Source organism: Ambystoma mexicanum, chromosome 6q, assembly GCF_040938575.1.
Source record: "Ambystoma mexicanum isolate Mex_15411 chromosome 6q, UKY_AmexF1_1, whole genome shotgun sequence".
NCBI classification, from domain to species: domain Eukaryota; kingdom Metazoa; phylum Chordata; class Amphibia; order Caudata; family Ambystomatidae; genus Ambystoma; species Ambystoma mexicanum.
In genome coordinates, this window is record NC_090937.1 from 599,984,257 (window position 1) to 600,003,431 (window position 19,175).

Genomic DNA, 19,175 nt, shown 5'->3' on the forward strand with positions numbered 1-19,175 from the left:
ATCAACCTGGACCTCGATATCTTAGCCATCACTGAGACCTGGCTTCATAGTGCCGCAGGGCTATCCCTCAACCTTGCCATCTCACGGGGCTACTCCATCATCAGACAAGACCGCCTTTCCTCAGTAGGAGATGGGGTAGTACTCATCCTGAAAGATCACCTAGAGGCCAGACAAATCACATCTAACCTGGGTGATAACGCAGATTCCCTTGCTATAAAAATCGCCCTCTCCCCCAATTCTACCATCACCATCAACCTTGTTTACCGCCCACCTGGCCCACTATCGGAGTTCCATGAGAACCTCCCACATCGCCTAACAGAAAACCTAAAAATCATCTCCAAAAGCATCCTTTTGGTTGATCTCAACCTAGGGTTCAATGACAAAAAGGACAAGCCAGCCAAATCTCTCAAACTAGCCCTAAAGGAACTAGGCTTTGACCAAAAAATAAGCTCACCCACACATAACAAAGGCTGCATCCTTGATTGGATAGCCGACCACAACTGTCAGATTGACATTAGCTCCATCACCCCCACTCCCTGGTCAGACCACCACATCATTTATTTCCTCATCCCCGCCGCATCTAAGACCAAAAAGCCTAACCCTATTCCCCCAGCCTTGGCAAGATGCGCAAAAATTCTTACCAAAGATAAGATCATACCTCACCTCAGCACCCTCACAACAGATCTCAAGTCCTCCGACCCATCAGTGTTAGCAGATATTTATAAGCGCACCATAAGCACTGCTATAGACACCATTGCCCCTCTACAGAACTAAAAAGCTAAAACAGTGAAACATTCAAACACCTGGCTCTCCTCGGAACTAACAGAGCTCCGCTCTCAGAAAAGAAAAGTGCTGAACACCTGGCAGAAACTACCTTCCCCAGCCACCCTATCCTCCTACAAAAAAATCACCTCTCAATACAAAAAAAGCTATAATCACAGCCAAGTCAGCTTCCTACAATGAAAGAATTACAAATGCAAGCTCCAAATCCAAAGAACTCTTCGCCACACCAGCTACCAAATCACAAGATATTGTTAAAGACCAAACCTGGTCTTTAACAATATCTTGTGATATCTCTACTCAATTTGCCTATCGAACTCCTACAAGAAATAATTAAGGAGCACCACAAGAATCTGTCGCAGCACATTAAATTAACCACCAGAACTGACCACCTGCCCACCTCCAGCCCAGTGCCTCCTTCCGCCAAAGCCCCCATAACCCCTTTCAATTTCAGGGAAGTAACAGAACAGGAAGTCATTGAGATAATGAACAAGATTAAACCCTCCAACTGCAAAGGAGACCCCTGCCCAGCCAGTCTCATTAAAGACTGCACTGAAACACTCGCCCCATTTCTCAAATCATTCATCAACGCCTCCTTCAACGCCAACACAGTTCCAGACAGTTTAAAAAGAAGCCCGGGTATGCCCTCTTCTAAAAAAACATACTCTCGACCCAGAAATTACTAATAACTATAGGGCTATCACCACCGTGCCTTTCTTGCACAAGATCCTGGACAAAGTTGCCTACACGCAAATCCAGGAATATCTAGAAATCAACCACATCTTAGGCAAAAGACAGTCAGGCTTCCGACCAGGTCACGGGACAGAGTCAGCTCTACTCGACTTAAAAATACAACTTGGGGACATCATGGACAAAGGAAAACCGACACTCCTTCTCCTACCGGATCTGTCCGCCGCCTTTGACCTTGTCAACCATGATATTTTAGGCATGCACCTAAAAAATTAAGTTCACTTCTCCCCAGAAGCTATCGCCTCGGTGGCCTCATTTCTAAATGGAAGACTCATGAAGGTCTTTTCAGACACAGCCTCGGCATCCCCTACTATCATCCATTGTGGCATTCCTCAGGGCTCCTGCACCGCCCCTACACTCTACAACATATTTACCCTTCCGCTCCTCAATGATCTCGACTGTCGCAACATAGAGTACACCAACTACGCAGACGACACGCAGGTACTACTCCCACTAACTGGGACCTATGAAGAATATGCGACAGCCCTAACCAAAATTTACACAGCTATTCAAACCTGGATGGCTGCCAACGGCCTCTGCCGAAACGGGGACAAAACTGTGATACTCATAGTAGGTACTAGCGAAACACTCAACAAACTCCCCCTGCAATATAAAAAATTCAACATCGATAATTCCATCATCACAGTGTCCAAGACTGTCAAAACCCTAGGTGTCCACCTAGATGCCTCAGTATCCATGTCCCGCCAGGTCAACGCCATAGCCTCCTCCACAGCGCTCACCACCAAGGTGATCAATGCAGTCAAGCCCTTTCTCTCCACCAAAAACTGCCTATCCATCGCCAGAGCCACAATAGGTACTAAACTGGACTACTGTAATGCCCTATTCCTAGGCAACTCTGTCAACAATGTAAAAAAACTCCAAATCACGCAAAACAACGTGCTCCGGGCAGCACTGACCATTCCCACAGGGGAACACATCTCTCAAGCAAGGAAAGAGGCCCATTGGCTACCGGGAAAGGAACGTATACTCTTTAAAGTCATGGCCATCACACACAGATGCCTTACATCAGGTGCTCCACCCTACCTCTCGGAAAGAATCCCCCTCAACTCCTCTAACAGACCCACTAGAGCCCACCGTGCCAACCAGATCTATGTTTCTACGTTCAAAATAACTAAAGTGGAGGGTCTAGCTTCCAACACCTCGCACCCAAAAATTGGAATGCCCTGCCAACCTCACTAAGGAATGAAAAATCATACACCACCTTCTACAAAAACCTAAAAACCTTTTTGTTCCACTATTGTTTAAAACCAGCCTGCATAGTTATGCTATTGTACTGTAACAATAGCAAAGCCAAATATTAGTCCCGCTCTGTCTCTTACTACTTGTCATTGATAATGCTGCACTCAAAGTATGTAAACCTGTTATACTACTGCAACCGACTACGTTACATCTTATCTATGTTAAGTTCAAGCTCGCTGTAACAGCGCCACGATGCCTCAGGGCCGTTTTGTGCGCTTTATAAATGCAAATAAATAAATAAAATACATTATAGTGTCTTTAGGCAGCGATCGCAAATAGGGGAGAATTTGTCCCTATAAGATCCTCTTGTGGAAGTCCTGGCATGACTATCATTGACACCTGGTTCCCTAAAATGTTGTTCTTGGTGGTTGCTTGGGGGTAAAGTTGGCGTCTCTTTGTACACATATTGTTTGGCATGCAGACCCTGGGTGAAGCTCAACTGAGGTTACCAGGATAGCCTGGACAGCAGTCATTTTACTTCCTCAATCCAGTAGGAATTTGGCAGGTATTCCCTGCACTGTTACTGACATATGGAATATTTGATCAGCCTCTTCTGTGGAAAAAACTGTCGAGGTGGGTGATTCTAGTACACGTCATCATCCGGAATTAGGTTGCTGAGATATTTTACTTTGGCCAGTTCTTCATCCCCTTGTGTGTGGTATTCATTGAGAGGTGTTTTAACCCTGGGTTCAGGAGTCCATTCTCCAGTCTGTCAGGAGGGGAGTTCTTGTCTTTGTTTGGAGTTCCAGAGGAGTGAGACTTGGTTTCTTCAAGTTTGGGCTCTTTTCTGTTCCCAAGTCCCAGGTTTCATATTGCTGGCTTTTCTATGCTCCAGGACTGCTTCTAGCGAACACATAGCCCTCTGGTGTGCATTATCCATTTCAATTGCTTCTTTCTTTCGGAAGCAGGTTCATGTGGCAGATAAACTACCTTTTGCAGGTACAGGGGCAAGGAACCTATTAACTGTTCAAAGACCAACATCTCATTGTCCTCGTGATGCATTGTGTTGCTCAATCACTTAATTAGCAGCTCTGTCACAGTGCAAGACATTTGGCAAGGAGGTTCTCCTTCCCGTTGATACAGATGTAATAGCTGGATCCTGTAGTTCTCCTGATCCTGCCCCATCCTCTCTAGGATAGCCTGATTCAGCTCTTCGTATGGTGTTGTCCCATCTGGGTTTAAGGCTTGAAAGGCCTGCTGGGCTTCTCCTTTTAGAAGAGAGCAACATACCATGAGCAGTAATCTCAGTGGCAGCCTGCAGTCTTGGCCATTCTCTCAAAATTCACAGAAAATGTGGCTGGAGCTATTCCACTAATCATTTTTTGCAGGATCATGAGTGGCACTGTCTTTTGTTCTCATCTTTTATTAATCCCCCTGCCAGGGACTGAGAGTCTCTTGATGTTGAAGACTATGAGCCAGAGGTCTTCCACCATGGCCCTGAGCATGTCTTGCATCAGGGTTGGGCATAATCCTCTCCCACAAAACTGTGATCTTCTTTGGATGGTGCTTCCATGCATTACAACTTTTCCTTTTCCCCATCTCTGTCGGTAGTGGTTCTCCACTGCGGTGAGGCTCAGCAGACCACTTCCACTGGCTTGCAATTACTTCAATCTATTGGTTCTCTCCCAACCCTGCTGGATATGTTCTAATAGATGTTTCTTATGTTCTTCCACCAGGACTTCCCTCTGTGGGGCACTGTCAGACCTGGCTGATTCCTGGGAGTCCTGGAATTGTTCTGGTAGGGTGTGCAGAGTACTCCAATCACCCAGATCTCTCAGTCAGTGGTTTAGTGCTTGCAGCCATCTGGAGTCTCCTGCCTTTGACTTGTCTTCCATTTGTCTCTGTCACGTAAAGACACTGTATCAGGGCTTATCGAATCTAACAATGTCACCATGTGTAACTGATGGCTTCAAGTACACACAACTTCTCAAAGGCAGTTCAAGGGTTTTTATTAGGATGTTTGAAGCAGGTCTCACTAAGGGCCATCTCTCTATTGTGTCTTGTGGGCTTTTCCCTCCTCATATGAAATGTCCCTAAATCCCAAGGTAGTTACTAGAGATTGGTAACCCCTTCTGATAATTATCTGGCGGGCTACTTGTGAGGGCATAAAGGCAATCATTTCCCTTTCTGGCTCCCTCTGGAATTTCTAGGTGAATCCTAACTGGAGTCTAACAAAATCCACACGTTCTTATGAAGACCTGCCTTTCAATCACCCAGTTCTCACTTAGCCTTGCCCTGATGTTCTTTCCTTCCTTTCCATTGCTTCTACTCTCCTTCTGTCATGGCACTATTTAGACATAACTATTCTTGGCATTGGCCTATGCTGTTGCAGTTACGGACATGAAGAGACTACGTATCCCAGCAGACTGAGGGGCGATTATGCCAAGCAGCACAGCGCTTGCGTCACATAATGCAATGGTCAGTGTGCCGCGTAGTACAGATCGGAAAACAACCAGATATAAGCTCCAGCAAAGCAGGGAAGGTGCTCTAATTTCCTAACTGAGCTCAGTCCTTGCTTCTTGCCCCCTCTTAACTGCATTAACTCTGCCTATTTTGTGTACTTTCCTTGACCCCTCTTGGTCCTTACCTAAATACTGTCATGGCCTGAAATCATGTGTACAGACTTGTGCCTGCTTAATGATTTGAACTTGGATTTACCATGGCTGTCTCCTTGTGATCACTTATGTACCGACCCATACTTCGCTCAATTTTCCCTGGATTTTGTCTCACAATGTTGCTTGATTTGATTTTTTTCTTTTTCTCTGAGTATCTATTTTGTATCTTTCTTACTTTCTTTCACTGTGTCATCAACGGCACTCCTGAGTACTCCTGCTGCCTCTGAACTTACTGATTGGACTTCTGGTACTTTCCATCCCTATTCTTTTAGTTAATCCGCTTGCCAGCATGTCAGGTTCACTTGCCTTCAGTCTCATTTTTGTCACTCCTCGTGCATCATACGGGTTCATGGGCTCTGGACTAAGTGCTCATGAAGGAATATTGATGCCTACAAGGCTCTTAGCTCTCCTTCTCTACTATACTACTTCCCCCTTCACTTTCCATGCACACAGTCTCACACTCGATTACCACTTTCTCTCACCAACCAATACCTCACCTTGCACACGTTATTTACAATCCTCCTCAAAGCTTTGTTATACTGTCCTTCCTCCTCTTCCTTTTTCTGCCCTGTTTCCAGTGGTCCCTTTATGCTGCTCCTCATCCTACCATAGGTACTGGAGTCCACCTGGTTCCGTGGGCTGATCTCAACCCTGTTTTTTTCACCACGGTTGAAATAAAACATGTACAAGGATTTAAAATTCATCTGAAGCCCAGCAACCTCCTCAAGCATTGGTCGACCAGAATTTGGCAATGGTGACCCACGGCAAACATAGTCATTTCCAAAGCTCTTATGCACATGGTCCTTATGCAGGGGTCTGCCTGAGTTCAGCAATGGTGGCTCACAACAAACACAATCAGTCGAAAGGTCTTTGTTTGCATGTCCTGATGCTTCCTGGGTGCTGGTCTGCAGCACAGACCACTCTGGGGCCTTATAGTTCATCACTGACTCTCTAGCTGCTGGGTTCCTCGTTAACTCCTCTGCCACATGAACTTCTGGTATCTTGAGCACTGAAAAAGAGGAAAAGGAACGCTGGCCATAACAGGGCACAGCAGGTACGGGGTGATAACAAGTGGTGCTTAACTTTTCTGGACAGGCAAAGGTAGAAGGGACAGAGACTGGGGCCCTCCGAACTCCCACACCCCACTCTGGGGCAGGACCGGCTCTGAGAAACACCCTGCCCCAGGTGGAGAGGGATTCCCCTCCCCGCTTGACAGGGTAAAATCCCTGATCCTGTCACACATTAATATGCCCAGTCCAGTGGTGGAGATAGCTTTTCGTGCCAGGGGGAGGGCAGCTCCTGAGGAGGCGCTGACATTGTGAAAAAGTCAAAGTGAGTGGTGGCAGATGATTTCTTTGGTGGAGGGTGTGTGAGATGCCTCCAAGAATCCAATGACAAAGATAGTAATTTTCACTATGTTATTAGGTTTCTGGAAATATTTGATGCTGGCCAAGCAAGGAAGGTCTCTATGTCTTTCTCTACCTCTACTAGGGCTCCCTCATTCCTATCTAAATTGTTCCTACTTCCCAGCATGATCTCTCACAAAGTGACACTAATGCAAGGTAACCTCTGGTGTTTTTAGTGTTTTACTTTTGTCTTCAGAAACCAGATTCTTCTTGGCTTGTTCCAAAGGTGGGCTGCATCATTGGGCTTCTGCCTATCCCAGGGCCGCTGGACCTTGGCTCCCCACTGGCCTCTCGTCCACCTGGCTTGTGGCAGTCATCTCGCCAAACCCAGCCCCACCCAGCATCCTCCAGCCCCTCTTCCTCTAATTCCTTGACCAGTATATTTTCAAAATCCAGCTGGGCAATAGGTTGGCCTGGATGATAATGTAGGCATTCTTCCCCGGATTAAGAGGACCACCTTCACCTCCCACGGTAGTCCCCATCAACCACTCGTGCTCCCACATTGAGGGCGTGCTTGTGGGCAAGCTCACATTTCAGAGCAATGTGGCCATGAATATCTTCAGGTTTGTCCACCTGCAGACCTGTCTTCACCAAGGCCTTCCCTGGTGGTGGGCTCGCTACTTCTTCCTCACTGTTGTGATCACATCCTACAACTCGTGGGGCTGCCCTGGTAGGGAGCTTGGGATTCTTGGTTACCCTACAACATTCGTAGTAGTGGTCGGCCTCTGTATCTGGACCTAAACAATCCCACAGTTAGACCACTTGTCACAGCTGGCTACAAACATGCAATGACAAAGATAGTAAGTTTCAACGTTTTATTAGGTTTCAACAACAGGTGTTCTGGAAACATTTTGGTGGCAAAGCTAAGAAGACCCATATGTTTTCTTCAGCCTCCATGTGTGCTCCCTCCACCCAGGTGTCCCTACTTCCCAGCACAATCTCCCACTGTGTGACACTAATGCAAGGTAGCCCCTGCTTTCTCCCCGTCTCTGTCTCTGGGGTGGGCCTAAAGGCTGGGAAATATAAGGATTTTCCAGCTTCCTAGGTTTTCTTATGTTCCCTTCTTAATGGCAGGCTCCACAAGTTCTCTCTCTCTCTCTTGCCCCTTTTTCACTTCCCTCTCTCTGTTTCTCTCACTCCCTCTCACCTCTCTGCTCTGTCCTCATTATCCCCTCTTTGTCTCTCTCCCCTTCGCTCTCTCTCTCTCTCTCTCTCTCCATGCTTCTTCCTTATACTCCTGCTGGTCTCTGCCCACTCTGTCTAGCGCTACTCTGTTTCACTCCCATTCTCTATACTCCATCCTCTCTTCTCTCTCCCTCTGTGCATTGAACATTCCTCACTACCTACTCTCCTCTCTCCACCTCTCTCCCTTTCTCCTCAGATCTTACCACACTCTCGCTCCTCTCTCTATCCTCCTGTCTCCACCCACTGACTTGACCCTACTCTCCAATCAACTAATTTCCCCCACACAACCACCCAACATTCTCCCTCAGTCACCTACACCATTATCCAGACACACACACACACACACACAGGTCTTTTCAATCTGATCCCTTCCCCATCTTCTCTTAATCTCCTCTGCCCCCCTCTCTCCCTCTTCATTACATGGGCCTTCTGACACATACCCACACTACCCCAATTGATACCTCTTCCTCATACACACACAACACTTTACCTGAATACTCTCACAACACCATATATGTAGATGATATATAGCTGTTACTGTAGGCCTTGAAAAGACATGCACTCTTGCCCTCATGGTAATCGCAGCTGTTCATAGTTGCAGTTTCACCACGCTGGATAACTCCAAAAAGTCTGAAGAGCGCACTTGTTTTCAAGGCCTACAGTAACAGCCATATATAGGCAGTGTAAGACCCAACCCTAGTAGCGTCATAGCTTAATACCTCCCACCCTCATATATCTATGTATATCCAATTCATTGATACTCTTATCCAATTTATATTAAATGTGTATTAAATGCATATTAACTTTTTTGGGGTGTCTTCTTAAATTCATATAAACAAATGATTGGGGTTCTTATCAAAGTTATATACAATCTTTTGGTTGTCAAATACATATTTTCGGGTGCAATGAAATATGTAGGGGTTCGGGGATGTGGAAAAGGGGCGGGGCCACCATGCTAGTCCTGAGGATGAACGGCAGGAAGCACCCTGCTAGAATTCTAATATACGCTTGCAGGTTCCACAAAGATCTCTGGAGAACTACATGCATGGCCCACGGGATGGACCCTCTTAGTTTACGCCCATCCCCCCTCCCCAGACTATCCATGTTTTGTTCCTCTGTGCATTCTGCCTCTTTCTCGTTCAGCGCTACATTGCTCACTAGATAGGATTTCACTACATAGGCCACATTCATGCATAAGTCCATAGGACATTATTACGCTCTGCCAGTGCATTGGTTTGCAAAATTAAGCATTATAGACCTAGACATAGGGCCGTATCGGGAACTATGGGCTCTGAAATCCAAGTTAAAGACACAAGTGCAGCAAGGGTGTTTAACGAGGTCTTCAGGGGCCATAACTCACAGTATGGCCTGAGGAAGCGGTCAATAAAGCTATTATGTAGCATTTTTAAATAAAAGGCAATCTGTTTTATATGGTTACTGAGAACTGGTTAGTTCCCAGCAACCAATGCTGAGAGGAGCAAGGCTTAACAACAGCTGGGTGGCATCTGCCAGGTACGGCAAGCAAAGGCTGCAGACAGCAAGTGGGGCGGATGGCCACCCCCACCATAACAAGGTAAGGAGAGAGCAGCGGGTGGGGAAGGGGCGGGTGATTGGTCATTCTGCGCACATCTATCAAATGTGGCACTGGGAAGGAGGAGAGCAGTGCTGGCTGGGCGGAGGGGCGAGAGAGGTAGGGGCGCTGTCCCACTACCTTAAGACTGTAAAGTGAACAGGGAAAGGGGCTGGTCATTTAGTTGTCCGGGCTGGATCTGTCAGGTGCGACCCGGGTGAGGAGAGCGAAGCTGTCAGCAGGGCTGTCAGTTAGTAAATCGCTCCCGAGAAGAGAGAGTGCTGCGCTGAGAGGCACAGACACATGAGGGAAGCCATGCCATTCCCCCATGCTCGCTGTGCTGGCAGCATGGATCTCAGTGTGTTGCATCCTTTCCTCAGAGGAGCGCCACGCCCACAGCCATGCTCTCTCCTCGCTTCTAGGGAGCGCTGCACTGAAAGCCACGGACCCATGGGTGTCAGTGAGGTGCCCCCATGTTGAGAAGGAGCGCCGTAATGAGAGTCAAGTGGTGGTGGTAGCATGGCTGACAGCGCAGTGTTCCCTCTCATCACAGGATGTCCGCAGTAACATGCAGCGCTGGCAGCATAGCTGTTGGCGCAGCGTTCCTGTGACGAGAGGGAGTGCCACGCTGATAGCCATGCTGCCACAACAGTAAGCCTGGGGAAACGGCATGGCTTCCCTCATTGGACAATTTCTGGTCTCTAAGGACTTTCTGAGCCAGACCCGCTTCAATAGCAGGGAGGCTGGCCAATGGGGGAGTTACACATCACTTCCCTGGGCCATAATTAAGGCTTTTAGACCTGGTCCAAGGGCCACACCAGGTGGTATGGGCCCTGAAGACTGATTTAAATGCTCAAGGACAGCTAGGTTGTTTATCAAGGGTTAGGGGCCCATAACATCATGTATCAGTCTGAGGGTGGGGCCTGTAAAGCTATTATAACCTGCATCGCTCCCTGCCTGTGCAGTCGCAAAGATGTGTCTGTGGTTACCCGCTCATGCTGCCGGTAGCCCGCCAATGTAGCTCTCTGAACAATCTTCAGGATATATAGTGCTATACTGGTTTATATAAGCCCACAGATTGTCCAATGTGTCTTTGAACATTCCAATGGATATAATACACATCGAACATGCACACATTATTATTAGTATACAAGAGATAATGAATAGACCTATATAAGTGCACAGAAATGTACACAATGGTATATGATTTATGGATCTATCCAAACATATCTAAAACTGCAAATCGGGCAGCTGTGCAAGGTTTAATTGCTATAAGATGACTGGCTGACAGGTGCGAGATTTCAAAAAGTCTGAATGTAGAGTCAACGCTCAGATGTCTGGCAAATTTGACATAAAGCACAGCACTTGGATATATAAATTAGCAGAGTAAGGCTCTCTCATGATTAACTTGTTCAACATGAATCACCAGGACCCACAGCAGGCTGTCTGGCCATCAGCCGTTGAGGTCTCCACCTCTGGTCTATCGTTGTAGGGGACCACACTCTATGTTTAATTTTGACTTGTAATTATGTGACTAGTTTATACAATATTAAATGTTGCTATATACATTACAGTGTCAGTGACAACAACCCATTGGAAGGACACTTGTTCGGATGCTTATAACTCTGTTGCCATTCGACAAAACAGCATGATACTTTCCAAAATGTATGCATAGTTAAATCTGAATGTATTGGCGTGTGTTGTGAACTTCTATCCATGTCGGGAAAGTTATAGGGGGGTCACCAAAGCTTGCATTTCCCATGCAAATTCTCATCAGCCTTCATTTTCTGTCAGCTAGTGGAAACAACGCTGGCCAGGTGTGCACCCAACTGGAGCAAGAAGCTGCTATCTGTTCAGTTTATTTATTTAAAAAGTCGCCAAACCCCTTCTGCCACGTGTTCATCCCTCTTACCCACGTGAGGCTCACAGAGGCACTGTTGGGGCTCTGCCTGGGCAGTGGGGGTTTGCGGACCCAGGCTGAGCCCCACATTTTCATAAGTGGCAAATAGTTTGGCTATCTGGAAGACAGTCATTTAGATTGCTGGTGGCTGCCAGAACAATGTCAAAATGTCCGCCATTGCAGTCTGCAGATTCCCCATGATGCGCTGTGAACCTCACCAAGGGAATGTTGATGCCCTTGCAGATCCCCCCACCCTAGGCTAGGTCAGAGAGAGCACAGAAGGGGTATAATAGACCCCCAATATCACACATGCCCATCTGCATTGGCCAATAGACATGCAGCAACAGTCAATAGGTGCAAGCCACGGCCTGTAGTTACGAAGTGAGTCTGAAGTTTTTAGTGAGGTTTGGGACGCATCTTGAGCCCACAAACTGGGTGGGTCTGGGACATAGTTCAAACCCACAGAGCCAGCTGGAGCCAGCCCCTTGGGCTACCCTACTGTTTGTCCCCAAGGCTAGGCAGGGGACTTCGTCACAGATGGCCTATCGGAAATGGCCAAAGATGAACCTGGTGTAGCTTATTTAGTGAAGACATTTGCATGAGCGAATCCCAATGGGATTCTTACTCAGATGCCCTGAACAAACAGGAGCTTCATCAGTGATATGGGGGGAAGGAGGTGTGGGCCGAGGGGTTGCAAGAGCAGCAAATCCTTCCTTTCAAGTTTAATTGGGGTACAGTTTCAAACAAAAGGCTAGAAGTGTCAATTTAGCTGATAATGGCACACACATCAATGAAGTTTCAATTTAGCAGGCACATGATTGCAAGTGCTGTCTAGTGAACAGTACAGTATAGGACTTTAGGGTCCAAAGAATGAGCTGTTGAGCGAAGGATGAGAGCTGCAAGGAGTGCTGTCCCTGAGAGTAGAAGAACCCCAATTCCGAGAAGGCGGCTGTCTGACCCGGTTTTTCGAGAAAAAAAAAAGCAATTCACCATACTAGTAATGTGTGGCTGGGAGGTCAGTCTATTTTGGCAAGCTCAAAAGGCGGGAAAAGACTTCAACTTTACATGGCACTTCTGAACTACAGCACGACCTGGCCTCTCCGAAATTGGAGACTTTAATGTTATAATCACATGAAACAGGACGAGCTCTCCATGGTTAAAAAAAACACTATTAAACCATTTTTTCAAGGGTTTTGCAGTACAGTTCTAGGAGTCACTCCAACTAGTTTCTGCTGAAATGTCTGTATAAGCATTCATCAGGACAAAGAGATCCTTCAGGGTCGTCCTATTGGAGACCCGACTGACTAGTAGATTGATATTTTAACAACACCTGGGTCCGTTGAACCATCAGAAAACCACTCACTTCTATGAATACAAAAAAGAACAGACATCTGGTAAGAGTAAGTACGATTTTCGGGAGAGTACACACAACCACACAAATCAGAGAGCCATTGGCAGAGCCTTTTAAGAGGTCCTCTGGTGAGGAAGCTTAGTTGAGTAGACAATGCAAAGGGAGTAGCTCAGGTGACTGCCCTTTTCTGATGAATTCACCCCGCCCATTGTGCCTTGTGCAGCGTTGCATTAATAGCCGACAAGGCTCATGCTATGTCGACGATGTAATCCTTACCCAGACACACATATAATGATCAAGGAGGTTGCATATGGAATGAAGTGAAAAGGTAGGATGTTCTTAATCCCACTGCAAGGAGAGGTGGGATGACGAAGGGGGTATTTGTCTAGGACCTTCACATTGATATTCTAGAAGGGCACACACCTAGAGCATGTCCATTGATTGAGTTAAAGCCACGGGCATTATTTTTCTTTCATTAGCTAATTAATGGGTACATTCAAAATATTTCATAAGTGTCCTTTTTGATGTTTGTAATTATTACTTTAGCTTCCATGATATATTTATTTTGGTATTCTAATAAGATACATTCTAAACTTCATATAAATTATCCTAACCTTTAGATGTGCAATTTAATAAAACAGGGTAGTTCTACTATTTACATTTTCTAAAGGGGCAAACCAAAATACTTTTTTAAATCTGAGTATTTTAAATTAATTTGGATTTTATAACATTGCTAAATAATGCATGTATTAAACCATCATGATTTTGTGACCATATGGACCAAAGGGATTAAAGTCTGAGGCCCTTTATAAGTTTACGTATCTCCACAGTTACATAGAAATATTATTGTACTAGCAAGTGTCCCCGTGCTTCGCACAGTAATTCCCACTTCAGTCCTAGTTTGAATTCATTGACTGAATAAAGATGATGATGTTGCATGGTTGGTTGCGCTACCCGAATAACAAGTTGATCGATTCCATCTACTTTGCGTTGGAGCATTGAGATTGCGCATCAACATTACTGGTGTCCCGATCTGCGGCCGAGGCAGCAGCAACCTCAATATAAGTGCTGCACGTGTAGGGCTGAAGTGTTTAAGCTTCAAGTGCCGTACCTGTACATGTACGGCTGAAGCATGTAAACTTCGTACTGTTGAGATGGCATACATTCATCAACTCCCGTGCGAAATGAAGTTCCTGTAATTAGCATAAGAGACATGCACCGTTTCCTGTCACCCGCATACTTCAGAAGTGAGTGCTGCTAAGCTTAGCTAGAAAGCTGATAGTGTGGAATGTTTAGGAACAATTAACTGCTGAACTTTACCTAGAACTATGGCAGAACTATGCAGAAAAGAGCCATTTGGCAGGGGTAAGGATTGCAGACCGCTTAATATTCTTTTTACATTATCTACACCATGGAGCGTACTCACATGACAGATTTCAGGTTTGTAGCATGTTTGGAAGTATGCTGAACATTTCGAACAGACGCCCATACATATACACAGATGTTCCTTTTATATGAAGAGAAATGTATAAAGGGGGCATTGTTTATTGTAAGGCAAGGTCAGAACACCATCCCCTTTAGTACTTGGTCTCTTGCTCAGTGTGTAGCAGGAGGTATTTCAGTGGTTGCTCTGCAGAATACATCTATATTGTGGATGGAATAGTGCACACTGATATAAAACTTGCACTGCATTGGTCTAAAGTTGGTCGTAACACGCCAATAGATTCCCGCGCCACTGGATTTCACTCCAAATGCGCATCCTTTAATAAATGCCTCCTTATTGACTAATGGCTTTAATTATCCGAACAAAACAGCAAGAAACAAAGGAATCTGAAATACATGTTACAATTAGAATAATTAAGTGATTTACTGACTGCTGGAATTCTGTCTGCCACGAGAGTTGCCTTCCACACTGTATGCTGGCTCGGCAGCAGGCATCCATGATTACAGACAACTCTAATAAGCAATTACATTTGCGTAGTGTTATAATATTTCATTGGACGTCAGTAGAGATGTCACGACAAGACTGCAATGAAAACATGTGAATAGGTTTCAGTAGAGGTGGCACTCTGCTAAAAAGGATGCCCCAGCACAGAGTACCTTTGCACATTCCGCTCAAAGATAGACAACCATTGCTGTGCAACATGAGAGTGAAGAAATTGTGAGATTGCACTGCATCGATATTGTGTAACTTTATGTGTCAGGGTAAAGTGCACAATTGTTCCAGTGAGGATTTGAGACATCCTGCTGGCCATCGCTACTGATGATTTGCTCATTCTCACGCTGGGACTTGTTGCAAAAGCATCAAGATAGCAACTACAAGCTTCTAGATCAACCAATGACCTGTCTTCACAGAGGGGATCTACCTGGCTGCGCGATGTCAAAGTTTATCCTTCAGCATGCTTAATGTCAGGATGCAACAATCATTTCGAGACCACAGAAAAAGATTAAAGAGGAAGCTTCGAAGGGACGCTGCATAGAATTTAGACTTGGCTGCCAAGGAGTCTCATTAGCCCCAGGAGTGATGCCACATTGCAAGGCCTAAACACTCTAGTAAATTGAAAGTTGTCTGCACTGGCAACCTCTGCTGTTGCGCAATTGTCACGGGATAGTGTCCTGAAGATGCCCATGCATCTTCCTACGTGGGGTGTTCCTACTGCAGGAGAAAGCAGGCCAAGCGAGGTCCAGAGAATCATCGAGCACCCCAAAAGGTGTCTGTCAAGGCTAGCCTGGTAATGCTCTTCCTTCACCCCGCAGGGCTTGGTAAGAGGCGCCTCGAAATGTGTCCTGGTCATTACAAGGACTGGTTCACTTTGATGCTGATTTGGGCTCTCGTGATGGGATCACTCCCAGTAGATTCAAATGCCCCCTCCCAGTACACAGGACCCCATTCGGAAATGGTAAAAGGGGGCTGGGGCACCCCCTCGGTCCCCTAAGGAACCAAGCAAAATGTTAACTTTTTTGTGGATCAGGGAATTGCACAAACAAAGGAAGGTGAAATTGAATGAGGGAAATATCCTTGTATTGGCCCTTGCATTCTCCCTGTACAAGGTTCCTGGCTAATATAGAGCAAAAGAATGGGGAAAGTGGGGCAATGGTATAGCTTCTGACTACCGTGGTCTATAAAGGACACAATGCAATGGAGCCATATTAGGGTTCTGAGACAGATGAGGATGAAAAGATAAGTATCAGGAAGAAGCGGGAAGGAGCTGTTCCCATGTGACTTGTCGAGAGGCCGATGAATAGGTCATTCATGGTTTCTGCCCATCCCCACCTCCATATTGTAGAAACGAGAGGAGTATGTCATTTAGGGTGTCAGCCCCTCACCCGTCGGTATACCGCAAGTACAAGAAACTCTATGCACTAAGAGAACCCTAAAGACCTTCTCCTGGAACAATAGAAGAGATACATCTGCAAACTCAAGAAGAAATTGAAATGCTGTGACCGCCAAACTGACACACGAAGATACAATATACATGATGTAAATATGCACTCTCCATGAAGAAATGCAGACATTAGGTCAAACATGCATTTAGACATGAAGAATGTTACCTGCACCATGTAAACATGAGTAACATAGCACAATCAATGTATACGCTGAAACGCACGACACACGATATACAAATATAGTTTGCTAAACGTAGAACCGGAACAGTAACAAGTGGCCATCTTGAATAAAATGAACGGCGAAGCAACGTTAGAGTAAATGGGAAGCTTTGAAGAAGCATAGGAAGCTGCAGGGAGATTCAACGTGCTGAAATTAGCTGAAATACAGACCTGTGCAGGCCAGATAGTGGCTGCAAAGCCACCTCCAAGGTTACTGCGAAATGGAAGGTTTGGATGCCCCCGAAGAGAACAGAAGATAATAATTCCCAAGCGTTAGGCATATTTCTCTTAGATTAGGTAAAAGAATCAACAGTATTTCAATATTTCAATACCTGGTCCTTAATACTGTATGAGGAATAGCTCGCCCAAGTCTACAGTTGCCAAAGAGAGTAATAACACCCGTATTAATATGAGTTAAAATCCTAATAAAAGCCAAGAAGAATAATTCAAAACATGGTCTCCTCACAAGTGACTTATAAGTGGAGAACAGTGTCCATTCACTAAGTTCCAGACAGATAGGCACCTGCCTCAACTCCCCACAAATTCCCTGAACAAGACACACGGGACAAAGCAAAGTACAAAGCTAGGTGCCCTGGCTCGAAGACTAGGAAATATGGGATGGTGTCTTATTCAATTAAAAGAAGCAGTTTCTGGGTTTCTGCTGCTGCACTGGGGCAATGCGAGTGTGCCAGGTATGGGGCAGAAATCCAGTCAAGCTGTGGACTCAGGCATTCTGGGAAATTGTTGAAGGAGCCTGGCCACTCACAGGCGGGTCCAGACTGTTTGGTGTAACAATGCGAGAAAAGCGATCCAAAGTGAAGCTCTTAACTTCTTTCTCCAGTACCTATTTCTAGTTTGGACCTCCTTAGATACCATCTCTGCTCCAGGGGCTAGGGCTTTCTCATCTACCTTTGAAAGCCTGCCATTGTTTCAGGCTCTCCAATCAGGCCTTGCCTCTGGTGGCTCGTCTCTCCTGATTCACTTTCCTTCGGATGCACGAGGGGATTCAATATCTGGCGAGCATTTTGGATTCTAATCAGAAAGTGCCTTCTTCGCAGATGGCCAAAAATCCAAGGACCACGTAGCTGCGTGCTATCACCGGCTTCTTCTGATGCACTGAGGTTGGTTCTCTGGCCTGCAGTTGAGTCCTCTTTTCATTTTTAGTTTTGGGTTGGCAGCTGGGCAGGCCGTTTGATGCTGGCAACTCCAATGGTTGATGCATGGGTTTTGATCTGATACCATGATTTCCATCTCAGGCCACTTCACCTGTGTGTTGCATGCATCCTCTCGGTGACACCATGTATTGTAGAGAGCAGGAGGTCTGTCTGTCAGGTCTCCATCCAAGTTCTGGTCCATAGACTGGTGGCCTTTGTGCCATGTGTTCCCGCAACCTAGGCTCTGGCACCATGGTCTTCAAACTGTGGGGCTGGCCCCCCCTGCAGATGACTAAACTGTGTCCAAGGGGGGTACGACACTCTTCCAAAAGAGAGTACGGCACTGCTTTTATTAGATAATATAAGCAAAAAGGATATCTGGGAGCAATATGTTTACACAATTGCGGGGCTCGGCAACAATATTTTTACTCAAAGGGAGGCTTGGCATAAAAGAGTTCACTTATTGACTCGTTGCAGGAACCTAGATGAATTGGACACAAAACGATTGTATAATTTGCGTTTTAAACTTGAACATTTTAGCACAGATCGGGGACTTCTGTACTCTGCTAACGACACGAGTTTGTATTTTACACTCTACCACTTTTGGTTAGAAATGGTAAAATGGTTGGAATGAGCATTTGATTGCTGCAGATTCTTTGAATACTGCTATACTCAAGAAGGTACAATTAAGATACGATTACTCTTTTTTACTGATTTTGGACCTCATTCCGAGATTGGAGGTAGTCATGGCGCTATTTGCGCCATGACTGCCTCCAATAACAGTACCGGCACCGGTCTCGTTCAATGGGGATTTACCGGTGTAGTCCGACCTTTGCGGGACCGGTAAGTCCCCATTGAAAAAACCATTCTGCAGTCCCATTGGAGCCCCTATAGGGCTCAATGGGAATGGGGATGGAGCTAATAACAGTACCGCAATTTGCGGTACTGTTATTGGCTCTGATTTCCCTTAACGTGTCCCGTCCATAACGCCTGGTCAGACCAGGCGTTAAAGGAGGGACCCGCAAAGAGAGCTCGTAGTAGGGCGGTAAGGGATTACCGGCACTCGTCTCCTTACAGGTGCCCGGTATCCCTTACCGCCCCACTCGGAATGAGGCCCATTGTGTTGAAGGCGTTAAGGGCTTGATTGACAAAGCGTTTTCCTATGGGGTTGTGCCAGTATAAATCCCTCCTGTGAATCAGGCCTTAAGTATTCATGATAATTATGTATTTAGTTTAAGAGCTGTTCATCAGATGATTATGTATTTTGGAAGTAACAGTGTCTGCCTTAATGATATTTGTATAACAATTAGATTCTTGTAATACAGCGTTAAAAGGTGTAGTTAACCATATAACCGCCCCCATAGAAGAAACATCCGATCACATCACGTGATGGAATTATGATGCTTGTATTTTGTGCTAATGCCTCCTTTGTAAAAAATCGCTATTATATTTCAATTAGATATTGCGCAATGAAACAGATGCACAAACCAGCAAATCATCAAAAGAAATATGTGTGCATGCTGGTAAGATAGCTCAGCGAGTTGAGCACTTGCTGCCACAATCTGTGTGTGATCTGCGCTTCGAATCCCAGCAAGGCC

General features: G+C 45.8%; 1 protein-coding gene across 2 annotated transcripts in view; it reads left to right on the forward strand.

Moving 5' to 3' along the window:
* The window catches only part of LOC138516158 (EF-hand calcium-binding domain-containing protein 14-like), a 483,644-nt gene that overhangs the window by 388,073 nt on the left and 76,396 nt on the right, over window positions 1–19,175 (forward strand). The gene's annotated exons all lie outside the window — the stretch shown is intronic.